This window comes from Eschrichtius robustus, chromosome 9 (genome assembly GCF_028021215.1).
Source record: "Eschrichtius robustus isolate mEscRob2 chromosome 9, mEscRob2.pri, whole genome shotgun sequence".
NCBI classification, from domain to species: Eukaryota; Metazoa; Chordata; class Mammalia; order Artiodactyla; family Eschrichtiidae; genus Eschrichtius; species Eschrichtius robustus.
Genome location: NC_090832.1, coordinates 123,047,461 through 123,070,727, shown reverse-complemented (window position 1 = coordinate 123,070,727; position 23,267 = coordinate 123,047,461). Strand labels below are relative to the sequence as shown.

The 23,267-nt window shown below is 37.5% G+C and overlaps 1 protein-coding gene and 1 long non-coding RNA gene across 3 annotated transcripts in view; one reads left to right on the top strand and one right to left on the bottom strand.

Moving 5' to 3' along the window:
* The window catches only part of BCKDHB (branched chain keto acid dehydrogenase E1 subunit beta), a 232,594-nt gene that overhangs the window by 1,752 nt on the left and 207,575 nt on the right, over positions 1 to 23,267 (bottom strand). The gene's annotated exons all lie outside the window — the stretch shown is intronic.
* Positions 6,883 to 23,267, top strand: part of LOC137769652 (uncharacterized) — a 109,434-nt gene continuing 93,049 nt past the window's right edge. Inside the window, exon 1 of the long non-coding RNA XR_011075029.1 lies at positions 6,883 to 7,001. This is a non-coding gene — a long non-coding RNA (uncharacterized lncRNA). The remainder of the gene's footprint in view (positions 7,002 to 23,267) is intronic.

The following is a 23,267-nucleotide window of genomic DNA, read 5'->3' as shown; positions in this document are numbered from 1 at the left end:
CTTTAGTTGACACGAGCTGTTTTTCCGCCTCCCCTGAATACTGCATTCTTCATACACAAACTCTCCACGGGCACTGCAAAATGCAGAAAAGCCAGGGGGAAATATTTCCCTTAAATACCTTTGATTTTACACCTGTTATAAAATATTATTCTTTCAAACTAGTTCCCTGGAAAGCTGGCCTATGACAAAATGATGTTTCAGTGTTTGTGAAAATCACTCCTTTTAGCAGAATGACCAACATCACCAAACTAAAATTTATTTTTAAACAGCAATGCTTCTAATTTCTCAAGAATGTGAGAATCACTCTACAGGAATACACCTACATGTTTGCAGGAGCGTAGAAAAAGGTCTGTGAGGTCACACTTGAACTGTCAACAGAGGCCACCCTTGGAGGCTGGGAGTGACAAGGAAGTGACAAAGGACTCTACTTGTACCTTATATGTATTGTTGGAGCTTTTATGACACAGTATTACTTTTGTAATTAATTGGTACTGATATAAAAGTAAAGAGTAAAAAGAAGACTCATCTTATGTGGATAAAAGTTCCTATTTTGTGTTAACACAAATTTGTGATTTTATATATAGCCTTTTCTTAATTTGGAAACAATTACTGTAAGGTATATGGAATTAAATTATTATAAATTACTATATATAAATATATAAAAAGTAATTACAAAAATCATGGAAGATAATTCAAGAATATATGATTCAGTTTTATAAGGATATACCCTAACCTATGGAAACAGTATGAAATTTTAGCGCTTTGCTATCTAAAGTATATTAAAGAGCCAAGTTATTCTTTCCACGGACTTGTGTTAAAACTTCTTTTAAAGCAACTGGAAATAAGATGTTTGGGTCAAGCAGCTATACAGAGTTACTTCCCACTGAACTGGTTCACATATGAATGATTTATGTGTGACTACAAGTTTCTTTGGGCAACCATTAAAACTGGCATCCTTGTTCAAGCTCAGTTTTTTTCATATAGAAGCTGTACACACACACACACACACACACACACACACACACACAGAGAAAAAGGAATATTTAAAACTCATTGGCAGATTTATAGATCAACGTGCCAGATTAATCCTGCACAAAGTATCTCTCTTCCTTATATACCACATTTTGACACCATAACTATAGCAACCATATGCCCTGAATTTTCAAAACAATCCAGATTCATCATATTCTTCTTTTCCATTGGTCACATAAGTACACTTACATTTTTTAAACTGTGACGATTTTTGATTCAGAAATATTAATCTGCATAAAATTCGGAATAAATAGTTACCTAACCCACAGGGTTGTCATGAGGATTGCAGGTAGTCTCCAGCACAGGGGTTAAGATGAGAAGTACCAGTTTCTGGTCTCTCTTCCTGGGGAGCTTGTATGTGGACTGGCTCAATCCACACGGAACAATGACAGATGGGACGGTGAGGTTACAAAGCAAATCACAGTGGAACATGTAACCAGGGGCAACAGAAGAGAACCCAGACAGGTGCCAGGAGAAACTTCCTTCCAGCTATTCATGGTCCAAAGTTTCACCTTGGATCCAATGAGAAGAACTGAAAGTCAACTCTAAATCAATCAGGTAGTAACACCTACATATACTGTGCTTGTGGTATAAATAATCAGATGCTTTGAGAAAAACAGATATTCCTTCCAAAAGACCCTTGCACGAAACTCTAATATAGGGTATTTGAATTTACTTCTGAATATGTCTTTTTGTAAGTATGAGAATTTTCTTTCCAAAATATGTTAATAATAATAATAGTAACCCATACTTATGATGTAGCAGGTGTGGTGCTAAATGAGTTGTATTTTATCTCATTTAAACATTTTAACAGATCTATGAGGTAGGTATTGTATTCCATTTCACAGATGAAGAAACCAAGGTGAAGGAACTTGCCCAAGGTTGACAAGCTACGTACAGAGCCAAGTTAAGACTCAAACCTGACTACACACATTCTGCAAATTTTGAAGCACAACTACTGAGAACAGCAATAACAAGAAAAAATAAAAATAAAATGGAAGGCAAGCTGGGATTAAGGTTTTACAACAGAGCCTCAAAAGGGTTAAATTTGGTCTAAGAAGCCTTTCCCATGTATATAAGGAAGGTAGACGTTAAGACGTGAGAAAGCTGAAAGCACACACTTAAGCATGAAGGTAACACATAGAGCAATAAACAGATGGTCTTGGGTATCAGGAAACTCCTAGGCTATCCTAAATAATTTAAAGAAGCATAACTCAAATTGTTTATGTATTAGCCATCTGGGTTGCTATGCATGTTATAACCAGAAAAGGAAGCAAACGATGTGAAATAACAATTTCAAATCATAAAAATCATAGACCTCGGCAAAAGAAAAATTCTCTACTTGCCGATTTTCTGTAACAAAACAAAATAAATTTTTAAGTATCTTGGAGAAATTGCGGACGACAGAGATCCTGTAAATTTTCTAGCAGATGAAAATAAAAATAAATAAAAATTAATAAAATAGGATCCATGATTAAGACAAAATATTACTGATAGGCTTTAAAAATTAAGTGTACTTAATATCAACTGAAGTTAATAACACTGTATTGTAAATTTGCAAGCTGCTAAGAGACTAGATCTTAACAGTCCTCATCACACAAAAAATTAAGTATTGCATTTATCCGTATGCTTTGGTGAATGTAATACAGGTTATAGGTGTACATGTGTACGTAAATGCATGGAAGTTAGGGCTTTCAAGGGATCACTCAAGACGTCTCAACACTTAGCCTCATTTCCCCATGAAAGTTTTAAGGACATCAGCCATAAATTCTCCTGTCACCACGTCACAGAAGTCACATCACTGAAATCAGCCTCCAGCATTCCGCAGTGGGGCTATTGTCACTCCCAACAAATCTTTTTCTTGTTTTTATGGCAAAGCCGTATAATATAATTGATACAGCATGGATTTTGGAATTCTCTCTGAAAGGAATCTTTGTTCTACTAGGATTTAACCTCTCCAAGGCTCTGTTTAGTCAACGGCAAAAGAGAAGTATTACAAATTCTGTCCTTGTGCCTTTTCTCACCGTCTGAGATGGCCCACACTCTGTCTGTCGAGCGTGTTTCTCTCTAAATAAATCCACTTCTAACCCATCTGTCCTTGTGATATTCTATTGTTTTGTGACTCTGTTGTTACCTTGCCTTTTTGCATCTCTAGCTTGGGCAGCAGCCCATGAGAAGTACCTGTTTTCATGCCTGACATACCATAGTGCTCAATAATTGCAAGGGTTTTTTTTCTTCCAGTTTTACTGAGATGTAATTGACATACAGCACTGTATGAGTTTAAGGTGTACAGCATAAGGATCTGACTCACATCCATCATGAAATGATGATCACCATAAGTTCAGTGAACGTCTATCATCTCATATAGATACAAAATTAACAAAATAGAAAAAAAATTTTCCTTGTGAAGAGAACTTTCATATATAACAAATAGCAGTGTTAATTATATTTATCATGTTGTACAGCGAATCCCTAGTACTATTTATTTTATAACTGGAAGTTTGTATATTTTGACCACCTTCATCCAATTCCCCCCTCCCCCACAACCCCTGTCTCTGGTAACCACAAATCTGATCTCGTTTTCTATGAGTTTGTTTGTTTGTTTGTTTGTTTTTGAAGTCTACTTGACCTAATAATTGCTAGGTCTTTGTTTTCCTCTTAAGATTTTTCAAGTTCTAATAAACACAAGGTATCTGAAATGACAGCCCAAATCATCATTGAAGACAAGATTCTGGTATACAGAACAGTCAACACTGAGAAGTAATATCCATTGTAACACAGTGCCTGACAGCTACCATTTATTGGACACTTACTGAGCCTTAAAAAATGCAAGAAAATACCAAAACAAGTTTAAGTGCTGTATGAGGAAGGAGGGTGGGGACCACTGAAGTTCCTGAAGGAGGCAGCTGCATCCAGTGAAAGGCAGGATCTGGTGCTGCCCCCTGCTGAGGAGCAGGGAGCCTACACACTTACTGCCAGTTCCTGGGCCTAGAACGACAGGTTAATAAGTGTGGCCAGATCAGGAAGTCAGAAGCTCCAGAAATGGTTAAAAAATCCACCCCACCCCCCTTTCCCCGGGAAAGAACTTAATTTCCAAGCATTGCTACTATAGAAAAGTAGCCTGGTCAGTCAGTTACAGGAAGGTTCCAAGTAAAAGAGCCCAACAGATAACTGCATATAATCGAGGCACACACACTTCAAAAAAGTCAAGAATAAAGCCCATAAAATATCATTTGATTTATTTTTAAAGCAGTCGCTTGTTTTTTGTTTTTTAATTCAAGGCAATTTCAGACTCAGATTTCTTTCTAAGAACAATTTTGGAATAATTATTTTTCAGTCCTTCTAATGACAGAAAGTTGGATACAGCCCATTGCATAAGACCACATAGCGTCTCGAGTTGGAAAATTGTGAAGTTCAAAGTGAGATAAGAAAATTTAGGTCTTTCATATATGTTCCTACTTTCTTATAGTTGATACGGGATGAAGAATCCCTTTCACTTTCCTGAAAAACTATTCAACTAATTTTCCTAAACATTTAATGGAAAGTCAGAAATGCAGGTCACTGCAATGAGAAACACATCAAAGTCAAAAGACATTGCCAATAGGATTATCTGATAAATCCAGATTTTATGTTCCTTCTTGGAATAATGAGAACCATCAGTCCACAACTTAATTTCAAAGTAATAGCTCAGAAAACTGATTTTTAAAATTACTTTGCAAACAAAAAGGTCCGGGTTGTATCACATAATAATTATGACGCCACCATAATGCATTTAAACTAGGAGACTACATTTTGTTTCTAAGAGGGCGTTGGGAGTGAGGGTAAATTAAACTATGAACGTTACAAGCACTGAACAAGACACATAGATCATAGAGTTATCGTTTCTTCTCTAGGAAAAACATTAAGAAATAGCTTTAAGTGATTTGTGAAGTTTTAAACCTAAATTCCAATACCATTTAGTCCTTGTTAGTTATTATTTAACAAGAAACAACAGGTTTTGCTTCTAAATGCAATTCTTTGTCTAGGGATCAAAATGAACAGAGCAAGAGTTAAACCAAAATATTATGAGAAAAACTAAATTAATATACCAAAATGATGCATGTTTGATAGCTTTAAAGTTCCATGAACTTAGAGACTTACATTTTGATTTTAAGTTGATTAGTCCTGGTTATTTACGTAAGGTTAGACATCACCCAGTTTCCAAATATTATCAGAGAATATTTGTTTTAAATCTACCATGAACACTTGCCCACGGCCAAAACATGTTTCAGCAGATGAGGAAAAAATGATGCTGGTGTCTTGAATGACAAATGAGTCACAGAAACCTGTGAAGGCACTGTGCCAGCAACTCCAAATTAATTTCATTGCTGAATTAAATAAATACAACTTTACTAATGTAAAATAAAATGTTTCATTTAAGCTAATGGTTTAAATAGAATGTATCGTGTTTTTAAAACAGAGCTTAAAATATACATTTTACGTCTGTACCAATTTTGTATATAGCACAGACCTATGAAATTTATTCTTCAGACAGTAGAGTCCCTAATCTACCTCCAAACTAACAGGATGCTTCCCCCCTCATTACAGCTATGTTTATTTTATTTTTCTAACACCATGCACATGAGATGCAAACACTTGTTGATATGAGGTCTCTCACTTTTAAGGCACAGCTGAACCAATATAACTAAATAAGACAGTATATGAATAATATAATTTCATCCAGATTTGTATAGCACCTAAAACATTATAGTCAATCCCAATTATTTCAGCAAAGCTTTCATTTATAATCATAATCTTGACTAAATTAAAAGCTAAGATCTCTATCACTTAACTTCACTAGAATATCTTCGATGTCTGCTGACCTAAAAAAAAAAAGCTCAATTCCTCCTCTTTAATGCAAATTACTGGCAATTTGGTACAATTTTTGTTTTCCAAGATTTCTTTCATCTAGTTAAAGAATGGAACTGAATTCTCAGTTAGGATAGTCATTTAAATTCAAACTCCATTTTTAAAATGGAAGCCTCTTTTCTGAAGTTAGACAGAAATATTATTTCTGATCTAAATGGGTTTCCCTGGATACAGTCTAGCTACCTAACACAAAGTTGGAGAATGACATTAAAATATACATAGAAATGATTCATGGTTCAAATTCAACAGCTGTGTCAGAATATACAAAATCTTAATATAAAATTATCTATGAATCTCTATGCATTAATTCTACATTACTGTAGAAACTGAGGTAGAACAAATTTTAAAATCAAAATTTAACATTGAAGTCAATAATTTATTTTATAAATAAATTTCACTATTTTAAAATCAGAAATAAGTGAAAGCAAGTGACAACTTCTTTCTATAGTTTATAATCTTATCAGAAGTCACTTTTTAAAAAAGTACATAGTGTTCATTTTGGCCCAGGGACTGTCCTAAATATTTTACGAACATTAACTCATTTTAATTTTTCATAAACACTAAATTAGCACTCACAAAGTTAAAACTAGCACCCCATCCAAACCACTTTGGTTTGGTTCTGTTTTCAAACTTTCCCCTAGATACAGTCTTGGGCTATGACCTGAAGCAGCCTCTTCATTAGATCTTCCTATAACACACCCTGTTGATTTGCTGCTATCAGTCTCCAAAGATATTCTGAGGTTTAAAAAGTTAAAAGTCTAAATTCTTTTGAGATACACTATGTGCAAATTTGGACATTTAATATGTACTGTGGCTACAATGCTTTTGTTAAAACACTTTACATTCAATAGAGAGGAAAAAAAAAAAAAGGCAATGCTCTCAAATTTCCACAGATGCCGAAGCTGGTCAAATTTTATAGCTCAAAATTCTTTCTATAGAAGAAAGCATCCACACGGCAGCAAAGTTTGAAAGTGGAATTTCCCTAGAATGTGAATGCATAATGATAAACATAAGCGACTAGCAGCAGTGGGTCGTCTCATGAACAAATCGCTCTCTGTAAGGTAGGATTTTTGCTTTGCTTGGCACTAGGAAATTTAAAATGCTCCTGTAAAACAACTTTTGATGATCCTACAAAGCATTCGATTTTTCTGCTTGTTCTGCAACAGAATTCTTTGTATAGTATTCTCTCAACACCAAATGGTGCTCAGAAGGCAGAAATCAATCCTGGCTAAAGGGACCTGATGATTCCTTTGTTTCATGGCATAGAAAATATATTCTTTTAGAGTCCGGGGGATTGAACCTGCACTCAGAAAACTTCTAGTAGGATTTGTCACTGTCCCGATTTTGCAACCTATTTTTTAAGTTTCAAGACTAATTATAAAACGAAACTACTGGAATAGAGTGATTTCCCCCATCTGGCACCATCTTTCTAAAAAGTTTAAGAAGCTGGATAAAAAGAAACAAAAAAGGGCTAAAATATTTGCTATTTTACAAATGATACTCTTTGGTTACAGTATAATGGGTTTTTCTTTACTGTTTTCTGTTACTCTTTAAATGTGTTAAATTTCTAGTTTATGTTTAAAAGAATGCTAAAACAACTTTCTAAATGTAAAAAATATCAAGGAAAAGGGAAAAATCAACTTTATTTTACCTACATAATGCCAAAAGAGATGTGTCAATGTTTTTACTGAAATTAAGCATACTTTTTTTTTTTTTAAGTTAATCTTGGGTGTCATAGCAACACAGCCTTTAAGCTTGGTTTTGCTGAATGAATAAATCAGACCAAGTTATTTTTCAGCAGTTTAATTCTGTTCACCAGATCACTGCAATTTTAATAAGAAAAGCACAGAAATAAATGTTTTAGGCTACTGTCAATTATTAGGGAGGTTTATTCCCAAACTTGTTAAGTAGATGCCAGTAGTAGTAGCATTCTCAAAGTTTAATAATTGAACAAATTAACAAAGCAAAGAAGCTTCTGGCAGGAATCTCTGACGTGAATAAAGAAAAGGTCTATAAGAGCTCTCATTATTTATTTGCAGATAACTTTTGCTAATATGATGAGTTTAACCTATTCCTTAAAACAAATCTAGCCATTGTAATTATGGTCTGCATCCAATAAAAATGTAATACAGAATCCAAAATATATTTTCTTCTTTACTGTATTTACATATGTATGTTTCTACCTTTACAGTTGGTTGATATTTCTTGCAAAGAAGCTTTTCAGGTTGAATGTCTATACGTTTGCATACACACATTTTCATGTTGAAATGTCAAGAATCCAGAGATATTTGAGAATTAGGGGGATAATGCACATCCCCTTTTCTACTTCCAACTTTGTATAAATTGCAGGCCGATGAGAGGAACCCAATTCTGCACATATTCTCACAAAGTCTGTATTGTATGCTCAGTGTGGACAAATTTCTAATAAGCCTGATTAAACCATAGATACGCTAATGAAGAGGTAGTTAGTAACTGAGACCTGGTTCTGGTTACTTTTACAGTTAAGTGCAAAAATTTAATATTAGAAATGCCCAGAGATACTGTTCATTAGTACATTTTGATGAACTACATTTATATAGTTCCTATAAATAGGTGATGTTCACATATTTTATTTGAAAGGACCAGAGCATTTACTTACTATGTTTTATCTCCTTACTTGGAGCTGCACTATATAAAAATTTAATCAGGTCCCTCAATTAGGCACCAGGCTAAGACACATAGCACTGATCCCCCAAAGAGATCACATGAGATTTGCTATTTGTCATATATCACAGATAACGATGTGCACAAGCACACATGGACACAGAAAAATAATTTTGTCTTTAAGCAATGCGTGATGAATATCCTAAGAAACAACGCGGAAGCTACAGGAAAAAAAATGTGTTTGTCCTTATGCCTATAGGTTCAGGAAAAGGAGTATGTACATGTAGACAGAGAACAGAAAAGCCAGAGATTCACTAAATAGTAATCAAGAGATGTTCTTCTTTAATAATAAACAAGTATAATTATGCATATCATCTCACTTAATCCTTTCAACTAGCCTAGGTGGTGGCAGCAAGTGAGGCACTGAGGCTGATGAAGGTTAAACGAGGTGGCCGAGGTCACACAGGTACATGCAGCCCTGGCGGTATTTGAACCAGCTGGCCTGGTTATCCTTGAGTGCGCTGCAAGACTTTAAAAGTGGGCAAAAGAGTCTTGCTTGGATACAAGGTAAAATTTGTATCCAGGGCTACCATTGTACCTGGGAAAGAGAAACTGGTGAAATTGTCTGCTCGTTTATGTCAATTCCAATCAAGATTTTTTTTTTTTCAATTTTAATAAAAAGCTTAGCAGTTTAGTGCCTTGGAGGGGGCGGGGAGGAATAGATGGGTCTGTTTAATTAGAGTTACAGGAGGTTAAGCTCGGACAGATATGTTTTGCATCTTTTATGTACTCACTGGGGAGACACTGAGGGAAAAGTGTAGGGGACAAGATTGGAACTTGTTTCTAGTTAATTACCAGCAACTTGCTTGAGTGCAGAGCACGACCTGCCACTTTGGGGTTCTGAAGCTGATCCTGAATTTTCAGGAAAAACTGTATGTTCAATCTATGGTAGGCTGTACGTTTAAAGTTTCTTCTTCTAAAAGTTAAAAAAAAAAAATCATTCAAGTGCTTCACCAGGAATTTAAATTTGCTTGCTTTCATTTATTTCCCTATCGGTGATAGCATCTAGATGAACTTAGGTGGCTAAGTCATTTGATAAAGAATGTGACGGCTTTTTGATAGATTAGAAAAATCGTTTCAATAAACACAGGTTACAGGTTGTATCCTAGCCTTCACTTAAATCGGAATATGAAATGCAATCCTCTCCTCACAGTAAATATTTTATGGCTATTCTCCATGATTAAGTCACTTTGCAGAATCCAAAGTACAAAAGAAAATTTCTGGAGCATTTAAAGCAATGTCTTTTGGGAAGAAAATTAAGTTCTTTTCCTGCAATGAAAACAACAGACAATACATTGCAATGAAGTTCACCTTAAAGTTAAAATGTAAATTTAAATGTGGTATGAGGTCTGCCAACTTCAATTAGTGGTTACTGGCACAGCCTGCCCAGCTGGCCCTGGGGTGTCTGTTAAATAGCCGTGAGCTCTCACTATAGGTGTAAAGCTCTCTGTCCACACACACATGCCATCAAGTGCACTTGGCCGTGTACAGAGGAGTCCATCCCTGTGCCTGGAAGCAGAGAGGTCCCAGTGGTCTGAGACAAGCATTTCGGTCATCCCTGGGAAAGTATCACTTTGACAGCTGGATTAAAAAATGATTTATGTAGAGAATATATCTGGGTTACGAGGCATTAGAATTTCATCTTTTTCAATTTCCAGCCCCCTCAATAAGCGTGCTTCTATTTGACCTAACCAATCACCAACCCACAAGGATTTTCCTTAGGTTTCCTCAAATGCTAATGATGTAGCAAATCTAATTAAGTTCATATGATTCACTTCGGCAGTAGGTATTTCAGTGACTCCAGAATTGCCAGAAGGAAATCTGAAGCGTCTATTCTCTCTCCAAAACAATCATGCCGCGTGCCAAACTGATAACCATTAAACACAGCCGCAGAGCAAACGTAGTGGGGTTTTGGTCCTGTAAATATAGTGTTCACACATCAATCTGCCCTGAGAGCAATTCTGGAGGCAGACCCACCGATTGCTGGTTTCTGTTACTGTTATACGAGGATTAGATGAGAGTATTAAGTCACTTGTTTCACTCAGCACAGCTTGAGCAGATTTCTCCATGCCATGAGTTTCCTCCACCTAAGAACACTCACTGAATGCCCCAAATATTGATAAAAACTTTCGATCAGCATCTTGTTGAAATGGCTTTCAAGCTCTGTAGCTCACGTGACAAAAGGGTAAAGATGGCTTTGGGTGTTTGATAGCCTACTTAGGGAATAACGAACATGCAATAGATTGAACCTCATTCCTGAAGAAAATCCCATATACTGTGTTTATTATAAATGCTTTTTTCTAGAAAGGTTTGTAAAATAACATTTATTTCTTAAAAGTTTACATGTGCAAAACAAAAGAAGCAAAAAAACAAAGTCATCCATAGTCACAAGCAGTTTACCGTTTGATGTGTCCTTCTAGGTCTCATCTGTGTATGTACACAACTAATAAATGCTTTGCTTTTCATTACATTAAGTGTGCAACACGAACCTACGGACACATCTGAGCTACAGAAATTCAACTCTTTATTTCAGTAATTCGATTTCCATGAAAGGAAATTCTTTTCAGAGGGGCTCTCCAAACTGGGTGGGTTGCCGGATGCTTAAGGCCATGACCACATTCCCTCCAGAGGCTGTTAGGTTGCTATGGCAACTGCCCTTCCCCTATCAAGAAGCAACAGCTCTGAGCCCTACTATTCTGAAAAACAAACAAACAAACAAAAAAACCGGTTTCCTTTTCTGTGGTGATAAAAACATGAACTAGTTTCAAGACTGCAATGACCACTTTTCGTGCAAAACAAATATCTTTGCTGACTGAATTATTTCTCTAGAATGCAGCTTTGTAAATAAATGCAAAAAATAGTAAAATCAGCCATTGTACTCCAGTTCAGTTTCAAAACACAGTAAAATCTGTGGCATAAGTAATCTAAGGATGTTACAGCTGGAACACGTTATAGTGTGGAGGTCCAGGCAGAAGAAAGTCAGGTTTCCAGAGAGCAAATGACACGTTGAAAGCAAAACTGACAGCAAGAATACAACAGAGGCTTCCATGCAGCTCTTGGAAGTTTCTTAAAAGAAGCACATATTTCAATAGCTCTATTTCTTATCTGTGGTTGTCTCCAGATACGTAATTATTACTGTGCAAGGTAATGCATATATTGATTACATTTATTAAGTTACATACATCTCACTCCTATTTAAGGAGGTAAGGAGTTGTCTTCACTGGCTCAGGCACCAATAGCTAAATCTTTAACATGTGCCTCATTTTACGTTGGGAAAACCACCACTGAAAAGTATCCTGTACACTGGTTTTCACAGCCTACGGTATTAGAGGTACAATGCCTGACACAGAGTAGGCATCTGTAAATACCATTCCAGTTTTTACTTCTATTCTGTTTCACTCTGGCGTGTCAAGGAGCTTAGTCACTGACGAGGCAAAAAAAATCAACAAGACAGGAAGTGGGGTGCAGAGATTTTTACTCCTTGGCGATTAAAACTGAACCCTCTTACTCATGTACCAGACCCCACACTGCTGCCATTGTGATAAGGTCCCTCCCCTGGTTAGAAGCTTTTCCTGGCTCCCCAGAGCTTATACTTTATCACCATGTCCCTCCCAGCCCAGTACAGACACACACAGGCCCACCTCCATTCCAAAACTTACTATTTTTTTTTTTTTTTTTTTCCTTTTGGCTGCTCTGGGCAGCATGCAGGATGTGGGATCTTAGTTCCGGGCCCAGGGATGGAACTCATGCCCCCTGCAGTGGAAGTGCAGAGTCCTAGCCACTGGACAGTAGGGAAGTCCCAAAACTTACTATTTTATAACAGCACCTTCACACAAACCTCTGTCGTCAAAAACGCTCTGATTTTTCTATCCCCTGCTATCTTCACATAGATCACTTTTCTTTTTTTTCTAAATTAATTTTTATTGGAGTACAGTTGCTTTACAATGTAGTGTTAGTTTCTACTGTACATATACCCAGAGAAAACCATAATTCAAAAAGACATGCGCGCCAATGTTAATAGCAGCACTATTTACAATAGCCAGGACATGGAAGCAACCTAAGTGTCCATCTACAGAGGAATGGATAAAGAAGATACAGTACAGATATACAATGCAATATTACTCAGCCATAAAAAGGAACAAAATTGGGTCAGTTGTAGAGACGTGGATGGACCTAGAGAGTGTCATACAGGTTGAAGTAAGTCAGAAAGAGAAAAACAAATATCGTATATTAACATATATATGTGGAATCTAGAAAAATGGTATAGATGATCTTATTTGCAAAGATCACTTTTCAAATTCAGCTCAAGTACCCATTTCCAAGAAGCCTTTGGGACCTAGAGATTGTCATACTGAGTGAAGTAAGTCAAACAGAGAAAAACAAATATCACATGGTATCGCTTATATGTGGAATCTAAAAAACAGCTACAAATGAACTTATCTACAAAACAGAAATAGAGTTACAGATGTAGAAAATAAACTTATGGTTACTAGGGGGAAGTGGGGAGGGATGAACTGGGAGATTGGGATTGACACATACACACTACTATATACAAAAAAGATAACTAATAAGGACCTACCGTATGGCACAGGGAACTCAATACTCTGTAATGGTCTATATGGGAAAAGAATCTAAAGAGCGGCTGTATGTACATGTATAACTGATTCACTTCGCTGTATGCCTGAAACTAATACAACATTGTAAATCAACTATATTCCAACAAAAATTTTAAAAATTCACGTATTCCATCATTCATCAATCAAGTATTTCAGAGCCCAGTGTGTCCCTACCTCCAGAGAGTTTTTATATTCTAGTGGGAGAAACAGGTATGAGGAAGTGTTAGAAAGGCAGCAGGCAGAGGTCTGTGACAGACAGTAAGTTTTATGTGCTCAGGGAGGGGTTCCCTAAGGAGGCAGCATCTGAAAACCATGAGGGACCAGGAGATCCCTGGCAGGTCACACAACAAGCCACGGAGGCAGGAAAGAGCTCGCGTGACCCAGAGACGGAGAGAAGGCCCATGGGACCACAGCATGGGGGTGGGGGAGTACGCACCCAAAGAGGGACAACAGAGCAACGAGGAGGGAAGGGGGCACCAGATGGCCAATAGACCAGCCCTGGCAGGAAGGCAGTGACAGATGGTTCTGATAGTTTACATATATGTAGCCTTCAGAGAACACACAAGAGTTATAAGATTCTCCAGGTAAACTCAGGGCTCATTTACAGGAAATCAGAAATAGCATTAGAGATGAATGCTAGAGTTGCTGATAATCTGGGTGAGACACAAAACACTACAGGGATGAGGGCAGTCATTCAAAGTACACAAAAGGAACAGATCACTTTTTGTGTGTCATTTGGAGGAAACTGCCATTTCATTTGGTAGGAAAACTTTTCTTAAGGATCCACACAGAAACGCCCACTTCTGAGGAAGTTAGGAAAATAAAAATAGGAGATTTTAGAATTGAAAATATTTTACTGGAGTTTGTGGCTAAACGGAACCCCGTCTTGGCTAGGATTCAAACGTCTTTTCTAGTCACACATTTATTACCATATCCAGTGTCTTAATGATAATATCAATTTCCCATTTATGCACACTACTGATTTCCTCTCCCTATCTCGTATCTCTATATCTCTCTCAGTGGCTTTTTATGATTATGTATTGTAAAGAAAAAGGCTCCAAATTGAGTAACCTAGCAACGTGTACAGAGATCATATTTTAGACACAGTATCTACTGTTCCTTTGGCGAGAGAAGTAGGAATCCACTGCAGATAGAAACAGATTTTCATACACTTTATCTGGGGGCAGTAGAGAGAACCCTTTCCTCCTCATTCACGTCCCCCCTGGATTTTCTGTCACCAAAGCTGATTACAATATAGCAAATTCTGAGCTAGCCCCATAATAATTTTGCTAACTAGCAGCTTGTGGTGATTGTGAGATAATCTAAAAATGAAGGCAAAATATAACTAGAAAGTTTTCTGGGTATCCAATTAGCCAATGGTTAGAAGGGTATATTTGTTTTTCCTTAGCATTTATTTTAATTGATGGCTTAAAAATTCTATTATTTGGAATCTCTTAGAAAGTTTAAGTAAATTCTAATTAGCTATCTTTTTGTGTTGTGAAGAAAATGTTTTCCAATGACAAAACATCATGACTTCTTTGGGCTTTAGACTAATACTGTTCTAAAGAGTAGAAGACTTGGGTCCTTGTCCTGAATCTGGTACCAACTAGGTAAGTGACAAGCCAGTGGCTCTAGCTTTCCTCCTCCATCATTCACACTGTGGGTAGACATTGATCAGCAAGATGATAAAGGAAATCAAACTCCAGTTGCTGAAAGAACAAATGCCTTTCTTGAATCTTTTTAATAGAAATCATCCTAGCATGCAATGTCTGGCACATGGCAGGTACACACTAATTAGAGGTTCACCTGAAAAATTCCAGTTTTCACTTACCTTCACATCTCTCCAGCTGGAGAAAAAGGCAAGGGTTTCAGAGCTGTTAGCCCTTCAATACTGATAACAGAGGCAGCAGATTTTGAGCAAAAATGACTTCACCCTAATTCCTTGACAAAGCTTAGACTCAGCTGATTGTCTCCGATGACAGTTTTGACACTTAAATGGCAAAAAGCGACAATAAAATATAGATGGCCACACAGCCAAAACAAAACAAAGAAGACAAAAGAAACCCCTAGGACCTTATGAAGTTACAAAGTGTTTTTGTTTAAGGTATTATTCTGAATAAATATTGAAAGGAGCTAGCTTCATAGTAACAAGATCAAAAAGCACATGAGTGCTGGCCATACTGGTGAAAATAATCTTATCACCATAAACAAAAAGGGTGAGGAAAGACTTCCCCAGAGGGAAGCGGAGGAATTTCTTGAATAAGGAGTGCAGGGAACGGGGTGGGGGGGGGGGGCGGCGGGGGGGGAACACTATTTCTTTTGTAATAAAACCCCAGAAAGTTTGACAAAATGTTCTTTAATGGTGAAATGCAAAAAATAGTTCCCTGGGTTAAAAGGTAGGAGCCATCTCCTCAAGTGAAGATCAGAACCTCTAGAAAATGGTAAAAATGTTACACATTTAGTAAATGTAGGCACAGGACAGGCTAGAAGGAAATATCTGCAAAGCACAGTGTCTGACAGAGGTCCTACGTCACAGGATATGTAAGCAACACTCACAACTCAACAGTAAAAAAAGAAATGATCCAATTAGAAAGTGGGCAAAAGACAGGAACAGCAGACATTTCCTTAAAGAGGCAGATAGATAAGTAAGTACATTAAAAGATGTTCAACATATTAGCTATTGGGGAAATGAAAATTACAACCACAATGATATATCACTACACACCTATTTGAACAGAAAAATAAAGACAGTGATAACGCCAGACACTAGTGAGGATGTGGAGATCTCGAATACACGGGTAGTGGGAATACAAAACGGTACAGCCACTCTGGAAGACAGTTTGGCAGTTTCTTATGAAACTAAACTTACCATCTGACCCAGCAATTGTACTCTTGAGCCTTTATCCCACAGAAGTGAAAACTTATATCCACACGAAAAATGTGTACACAAATATTCACAACAGCTTTTTCACAGTAGCAAAAACTGAAAACAACTCAAGTGTCCTTCAATGGAGGAATGGTTAAAAAAACTGTGGTATAGTCATACCTACCATGAAAAACTAATCAGTAATAAATAGGAACGAACTACTGATATATACAACAACAGGGATGGAGTTCAAGGGCATGATGCTAAACAAAAAAAGTCAGGTCTCAAAATATTCCATTTTTTATAAACCTTCTTGCAATGACAAAACTATAGAGATGGAGAAAAGGTTGGTGGTTGCCAGTAAACTGGAGATGGGGGAGAGTGTAAATATAAAAGGGTATCACGATGGTGGTGTCTATCCAAGTCTATATATGGGGTAGAACTGCAAAGAACTACATACACACACAGACACACAGACACACACACACACACAAATATAGATATTTGTGTGGATAAATGGTGAAAAGTTCTAGTTAACACTATAGTATTTTCTGTATGCCATTCAAAATGTCCCCATAAAAAAGTATCAATAATGTACATACGTAAAATAATTCATCATACTGAATCCCTGTGACTTCTATGTATGCAGTGGGCGGTACTGGCTGTCTACCAGCACCCATTCCCATCTTTTCCTCTTCTCACAGTATCCAGATTCCCTTTAGGGTTCCATTCTTCTTCCTCTACTCTCCCATGAATTTGAAGGGAAGCTGACACTTCCCCCAGCTCAGGGGTGGGCCTCCACTGACTTAGCAAATGGGTATATTCTATTCCTCTGACTTCAGTCCCTGGTTCAGGAAGGATGACCTCTATGGTCTAATCGGGCTGAATCTAGAACTCTTGCTTGGAACTGTTATAAATCTATGGCCACCATGAGGGAAGTCAGCTCTGAGATCAAGCATCCGATACTCAGACCCCCTCCCACTTGATTTAAAAAGAAAAGGACAAGGTAGCCATATGTGGGAGGCGGGGAGAGAAGGGTGGGGAGAAAAAGGAGGGGACTGCAGAAAGTACAGGTGTATTAAAATTACCTAGAAGGTTTTGCAGACTACACGCTCATCCCCAACCCCTAATGGTTGATTCCCCATCCCAAGGGAGTGGCTGAGCCTCACGGCTATATATGCAAACACACAAATGCTAGCGGGTTGTTCCTGATATGCGGATGCTGTATTTATTGCTGGAGTTCCTTGAGGTACAGGCCCATCCCTCTTTTTCCCTTTCCCACCAAAATATATCAACATGGCAGTCCATATTTCCTGTCTGGTTTCCTCCCCACCACTCATTCCTGCAATGACTCCAATCTACTCGGGCCTTACAGAACCCTCTCCTAGAGTAGGACTCACTCGACTGCACATTAAAATCACTTGAAGAGCTTTATTTTTTTATTTATTTTATTTTTTAAAAAATATTTATATATTTTTTATTTTTGGTTGCGTCAGGTCTTAGGTGCCACGCGTGGGCTCTTTGTTGTGGCGCACGGGCTTGTCTCTAGTTGTGGCGTGTGGGTTTTCTCTCTAGTTGTGGCGTGCAGGCTCCAGAGCGTTTGGGCTCTGTAGTTTGCGGCACGCGGGCTCTCTAGTTGAGGCGGGAGGACTCAGTAGTTGCCCTGCAGCGTGTGGGGTCTCAGTCCCCCGACCAGGGATCAAACCCACATCCTCTGCACTAGGAGGCGGATTCTTTACCACTGGACCACCAGGGAAGTCCCTGAAGAGCTTTAAAAATAGATGTCTCTGTCCCACTCCTGCCCCCCAAAGTTCTGATTTAATTATTCTGGGATATGGTCAGGATTTTTTAAAACCCTAGGAGATTCCAATGTACAGCCAGGACTGAGAACCAGTACACTGCTAAACGGCTGCTACAAATGACCTATGAATCATTGAAGTCAAGTTTAGTTTTTTCTCCGCTGTCTCTACCTTAAGCTGAGCAAGTGGGGAAAAGAGTCACCAAATGGGAGAAATAGTATTTTTCTTACTAACAATTCCATAGAGTTGGAAAAAGAGGATTAGCAAAATCAATGTGCAGGAAAGAACTCTAGGAATGTAGAAGTGAGCATGATGGCTAAAGTGTGAGAATTTAAAGGGAAAACAATACCGTTTGAGAAAGTACACTTTGGGGGAATACTGACGGGGAGAGAGGAGAACTCACTGCAGACAAAATTGTCGACAAATTTCTCTCTCCTGCAAAACAGTTTGAAATGGGTCTCTGTACTCGAGTGTAAACCCACTTGTTAAACTCTGATTAAGAAAAGCTCCTTAAGGTGTTTTAGTGTCTTAAAATTTGTTTCTGTTGGGAGGTAGTGTGTGTGTTAAAAGAAAATGTGGGATAACAGAATTTATCATTTTTTTGTGCCGATAAAAATGTTCACTCTAAAAAAAATAAAGGTCAATTTGTATTATGTGTTCACAAGTAATACAATAACTCAAGAGGCATTACTAGCAGAAAACAAATTAAGAAGGTGTTTCTCTGTAGCTGATATAACACTAATAATATTATTACAAATATTATGAGCACATACCAGGAGCTGGTTAAGCATGTGACCTGCATTACCTCATTAATCCTCATGAACCCTATGGAGTGGGAAGAAGCTTCATTATCCCCATTTTAGAGATGAGGAAACTGAGGTTTAGAAAGGCAGGTGACTGGTCCAAGTTCGCATGTGGGAGAAACAATATTTGAAATCAGCTCTGTCCAGTTCCAGAGCCTGTGTTTTTTTTTAAATTTAATTTTATTTATTTTTTTATACAGCAGGTTCTTATTAGTCATCCATTTTATACACATCAGTGTATACATGTCAATCCCAATCTCCCAATTCATCCCACCACCACCACCCCTGACCCCCACTGCTTTCCCCCCCTTGGTGTCCATACGTTTTTTCTCTACTTCTGTGTCTCAATTTCTGCTCTGCAAACCGGTTCAGCTGTACCATTTTGTAGGTTCCACATATATGCGTTAATACACGATATTTGTTTTTCTCTTTCTGACTTTCTTCACTCTGTATGTCAGTCTCTAGATGCATCCATGTCAGAGCCTGTGTTCTTAATTGTTATGCTCTTTTATAAATTCTTATGGATTCACCAATATTAGTTTAAAAAAATTTTTTTAAACCCACAGACACACTAGGCTATATTTTTAAAAAGTCATTGGCAAATTAACAAAGAACATTTTGGATATAAAATCCGGAACCAGTCACTCTGGGGAGTGTCCATAAATGTTTACTGGTAATGATGGAGAAATTATGATTTTATACTATTCATGATTCATGCTATTTTTGCAATTTTAAAGTACTCCGTTTGTGAATATACTTCCCAATAACTCTGCTTTTCATTTCCACACAACCACAAGTCACTAAGCCAAAGTCTTCTCTAGCTAAAGGTGGCTAGGCAGATCCCCAATTCCTAATGGATCCGTTTCTGTTTAGAACACACACACCATGGACTGCCTTCCATGGACTTGAAAATGGTAGCCTTGTAGTAAATAAAGGAGAAATGATGGCAGTATTTTGCATAAGTACTCACCTCATAGCTGCTAGATAATGTACATATACCTGCTTTAGACAGTGATGATTCAAAGTGGAGTACCTCTTCTCTTAAATGAATGCTCCTCCACGGCAGGTACCCTGTTCTATCCATCATTGCTTCTCTACTGCCCACCACACGTGGGCCACTCCACGTAAATATCTGCTGAGCTTATTTAAAGTTTCACGTTCACCAAAATACTACAATACATATATGAGGTGAGAAGACACATTTGATTTCATGATTGTACTTTTCCTGCTGGAACTTCCAGGTGTAATTGTTTATATTTTACAAAATGTGATCGTTAGTAGAGAGGAACAGAAAATCAGGAGAGGAACGTTTTATGTTTTGACTACTAGTGAATATTTTACAGCTCTCAGGGATATTAGACATTAGTTTCCTAGTTCACATCTGTTGAGATACATTAAAGATGATAATCCATTAGGGTAAAGAACTATGCTTCATTTCAGTATAATTCCTTCTTTAAAATTTAGGCAAGCTGGCTTCTCTGAAAGTTTCTCAGGATTCAGTCAATTATGGTCATGCTAATGAAAAATAGAAACATTTTCAGGTTTGAAAAGAGCATATGAGGAATCTAACGTCATTCTCCTGACCACATGGATGGCCACTCGTTTATTCCCAGGTGGATTAAGTTACCGTGACCATTCATGCCCCAGGCGTCCTGTTCAGAGCATCTTCCTTGAGGAACGGTGTGACTACAGAAGCAGGGTTTTCCAGGAAAGGTTACCCAACAGAATTGGGGAAAGATCCCAAGTTACAAATCAGAAGATTAGAGGGCAACAGTTCTCCACGGCCCTTCCCACCCAGTCATTTAAAGATGGAAAACATGACAGTCCACACCCGCAGTGCATGTCACTAACGGACGCTGGCGCCCATCCTCTCTGAGCCCAGGAGCCTTCTCAGCACACACTTTGGCAGCTCCTACAAGGAGAGATGGGGATTGCACGTGCGGTGAAAGCTGCCTGACCTAGACTGACTATAGCCGACCCTTGAACGACAGGGGCGTGAACTGCACGGGTCCACTTACAAGCACATCGTCTTAAATAATAAATACGAGGTACTACACATACCCAGATGTGGACCCACAGATACAGTTATGTGTGGAGGGTCAGCGCCCTTAAGCCCCACATCATTCAGGGTCAACTGTATACTGTCTAATTTTTTATCTGTTAAAAATGTCACCACTTTCATAATGTAAACTTGCTTTAGGTCAGGGTATTTGTGTGTGTGCCTCGGTATTTTTATTAGATTTTTATTCGTTATACAGTTTTTTCGGGGGCCATATCCCAGATACAGTGAGAAAATATCTCATTTTTGTGAGCGTATGGAAGGTTTAATTGAATCAGTGGCCAAAAAAACTGTCTCTAAGAAGGTATTATGTTTCTACTAACATTTCAAAAATATGGTCATCGTTGCATACGTCTAAATGTTATAAGAAAACTTTATTTACGGACGTTATAAAGCAAGAAGGTGGAAGAAAATGATATAAGGACATATTTGTCACTATTCACAATATGATACTGTAGTAAAACAAATTTTAAAAGGTAAATGGACTATCAAATTTGGAAGAAAAAGGACTAACTCATTTATAATAGCTTTATAAAAGTTGAATTCATGCTTTCTCTATTAAAAAAACAAACGTGTTCACTTTGATAAGACAGATTTCTTTTTGCTCCTTTGAAATTAAGGAGAAAGGGTTCATATTTAGTACATCTTAAATTTGGCAACATATACATTCAGCAACATTCACACAATGTCTCCTATTTCTTTAAAGATTTACAAGCAAATATAACATATGTCTGATAACCCAACCCCCCAAAAACCTGATTCTACAACTTCATCTATTAATATTTTAAAAGAAGCTACTGCAAAGGTCACCTTTAAGATGATAATTATATAGCTTAGAATAAAAAGCAGTTTCTTTTAAATGATCCTTCTCCATATTATCACCAGACTTAAAAACAATAATTACATAATTTTTAAAAAATGTGAATTTTCTAATATAAATTAAGCATTACAAATTATTTTGTAGAAAACTGACAATTCCTATAACTAAATAAACACATCCCCTCATCTGGAAGTGGTATCCCCATGGCTTCAGTACACACCCACTTACGTAATATAACCAAAGGACTGCAAGGTTTCGTAGATATCTAGAGGAATCTCCTGAACCATAAATAAGAGAAAGGCTGGCCCAAATCAAGATATTTCTGCCATACGATTATGGCAGGAAAGTGATGAGTAATTCAAGAAATATCATGATGATAAATGGTGACATCAGTACATTACAATAACATTATTGAATGTTTTCTGCATGCTGTATGCCATTCTGAAAGCTTAACATTATTAACTCATTCAAATAAGGCAATGTGGTGAGCTGGGTACCACAAAGGGGAAAACAGAAAAAAAATTTGCCCAAGTCCACACTCTTGGCAAGGTGTCAGCCAGTATTCTGGTTCCTACTGGTTCCCTTTAGAAACAAGGGGTGAGAGAGAGAAGAAAAATGCAGGTTGCGACCTGTAATTCTTCTCCACATCGACAATTCCACAAGCATAGCTCTTTCCATAAAGACTGAGGGAAAGCAGAAGACTTCTCTGGTCAGGATGGTCCTGCTATCGGCTACCCAAACCCAGCCTCCTCTGAACAGCATTCCCTGAATCCCCCAGGGAGACCTGAAGTATTACCTTTCCTGAGCTACTGTTATAACACACACACAAACACGTATTACAGATATATACACAAATGTACACACATCCATCCCGTACACAGCACATCTCGCTATTAGACTATTAGCTTCTTGAGGTCAGGGACCACACCTCTTACCCGATCGCACATTTGAATGATTAACTGATTAAATTTCTCATCTGGTTTTAAGAACCCCGAACTGCTCTTTAAAGAACAAAGCTGCCGTGAGAAGGAGTAGGGGTTGGTTGAAAACCTGATGTAAAATGAGAAAAAAATAACCAGTTCATGTTTGAGCTTCACTGAATACTTTGTCTCATAAGGATACAGAACTAGCATTACTTTTATAAACAAATTAAATTACTATGATTCAAGGAGAATCTAAGACAAGTATAGCTTAAGTTCTTAAGATGATTGGACTCAATTAAAAAAGAGCTCACTGAGGTTTGTAAATGTTTTAACATCTGTTTTATGATTTAACTGTCAAACTAAATTATCCTCAACTCAAGACTGTACTACCTAGAGAAGCCTACCACTTACTTTCACTGTTTCAGAACCTTGAAATTACAGAATATGCAGGAAACCTTAGAAGTCACTCTAGTCCAGCAACTTGCCTGATGGGAGTGACATCCCTGACAGATATTTTCACTTTTTAAAAGGCTCCAATTACACTGTAAAGCAATTATACTCCAATAAAGATGAAACAACTTAAAAAACAAAAACCAAAAAATATTAGTAGACTGTTGAGTCCAGATTGTAAGAAGCTTGGAAGCTGCCACTCCATTTTATAACAATAACTAAAAAGCTGAGCAATTTTAATTATTGAGATATAATTGACATATAGTATTACATTAGTTTCAGGTGTAC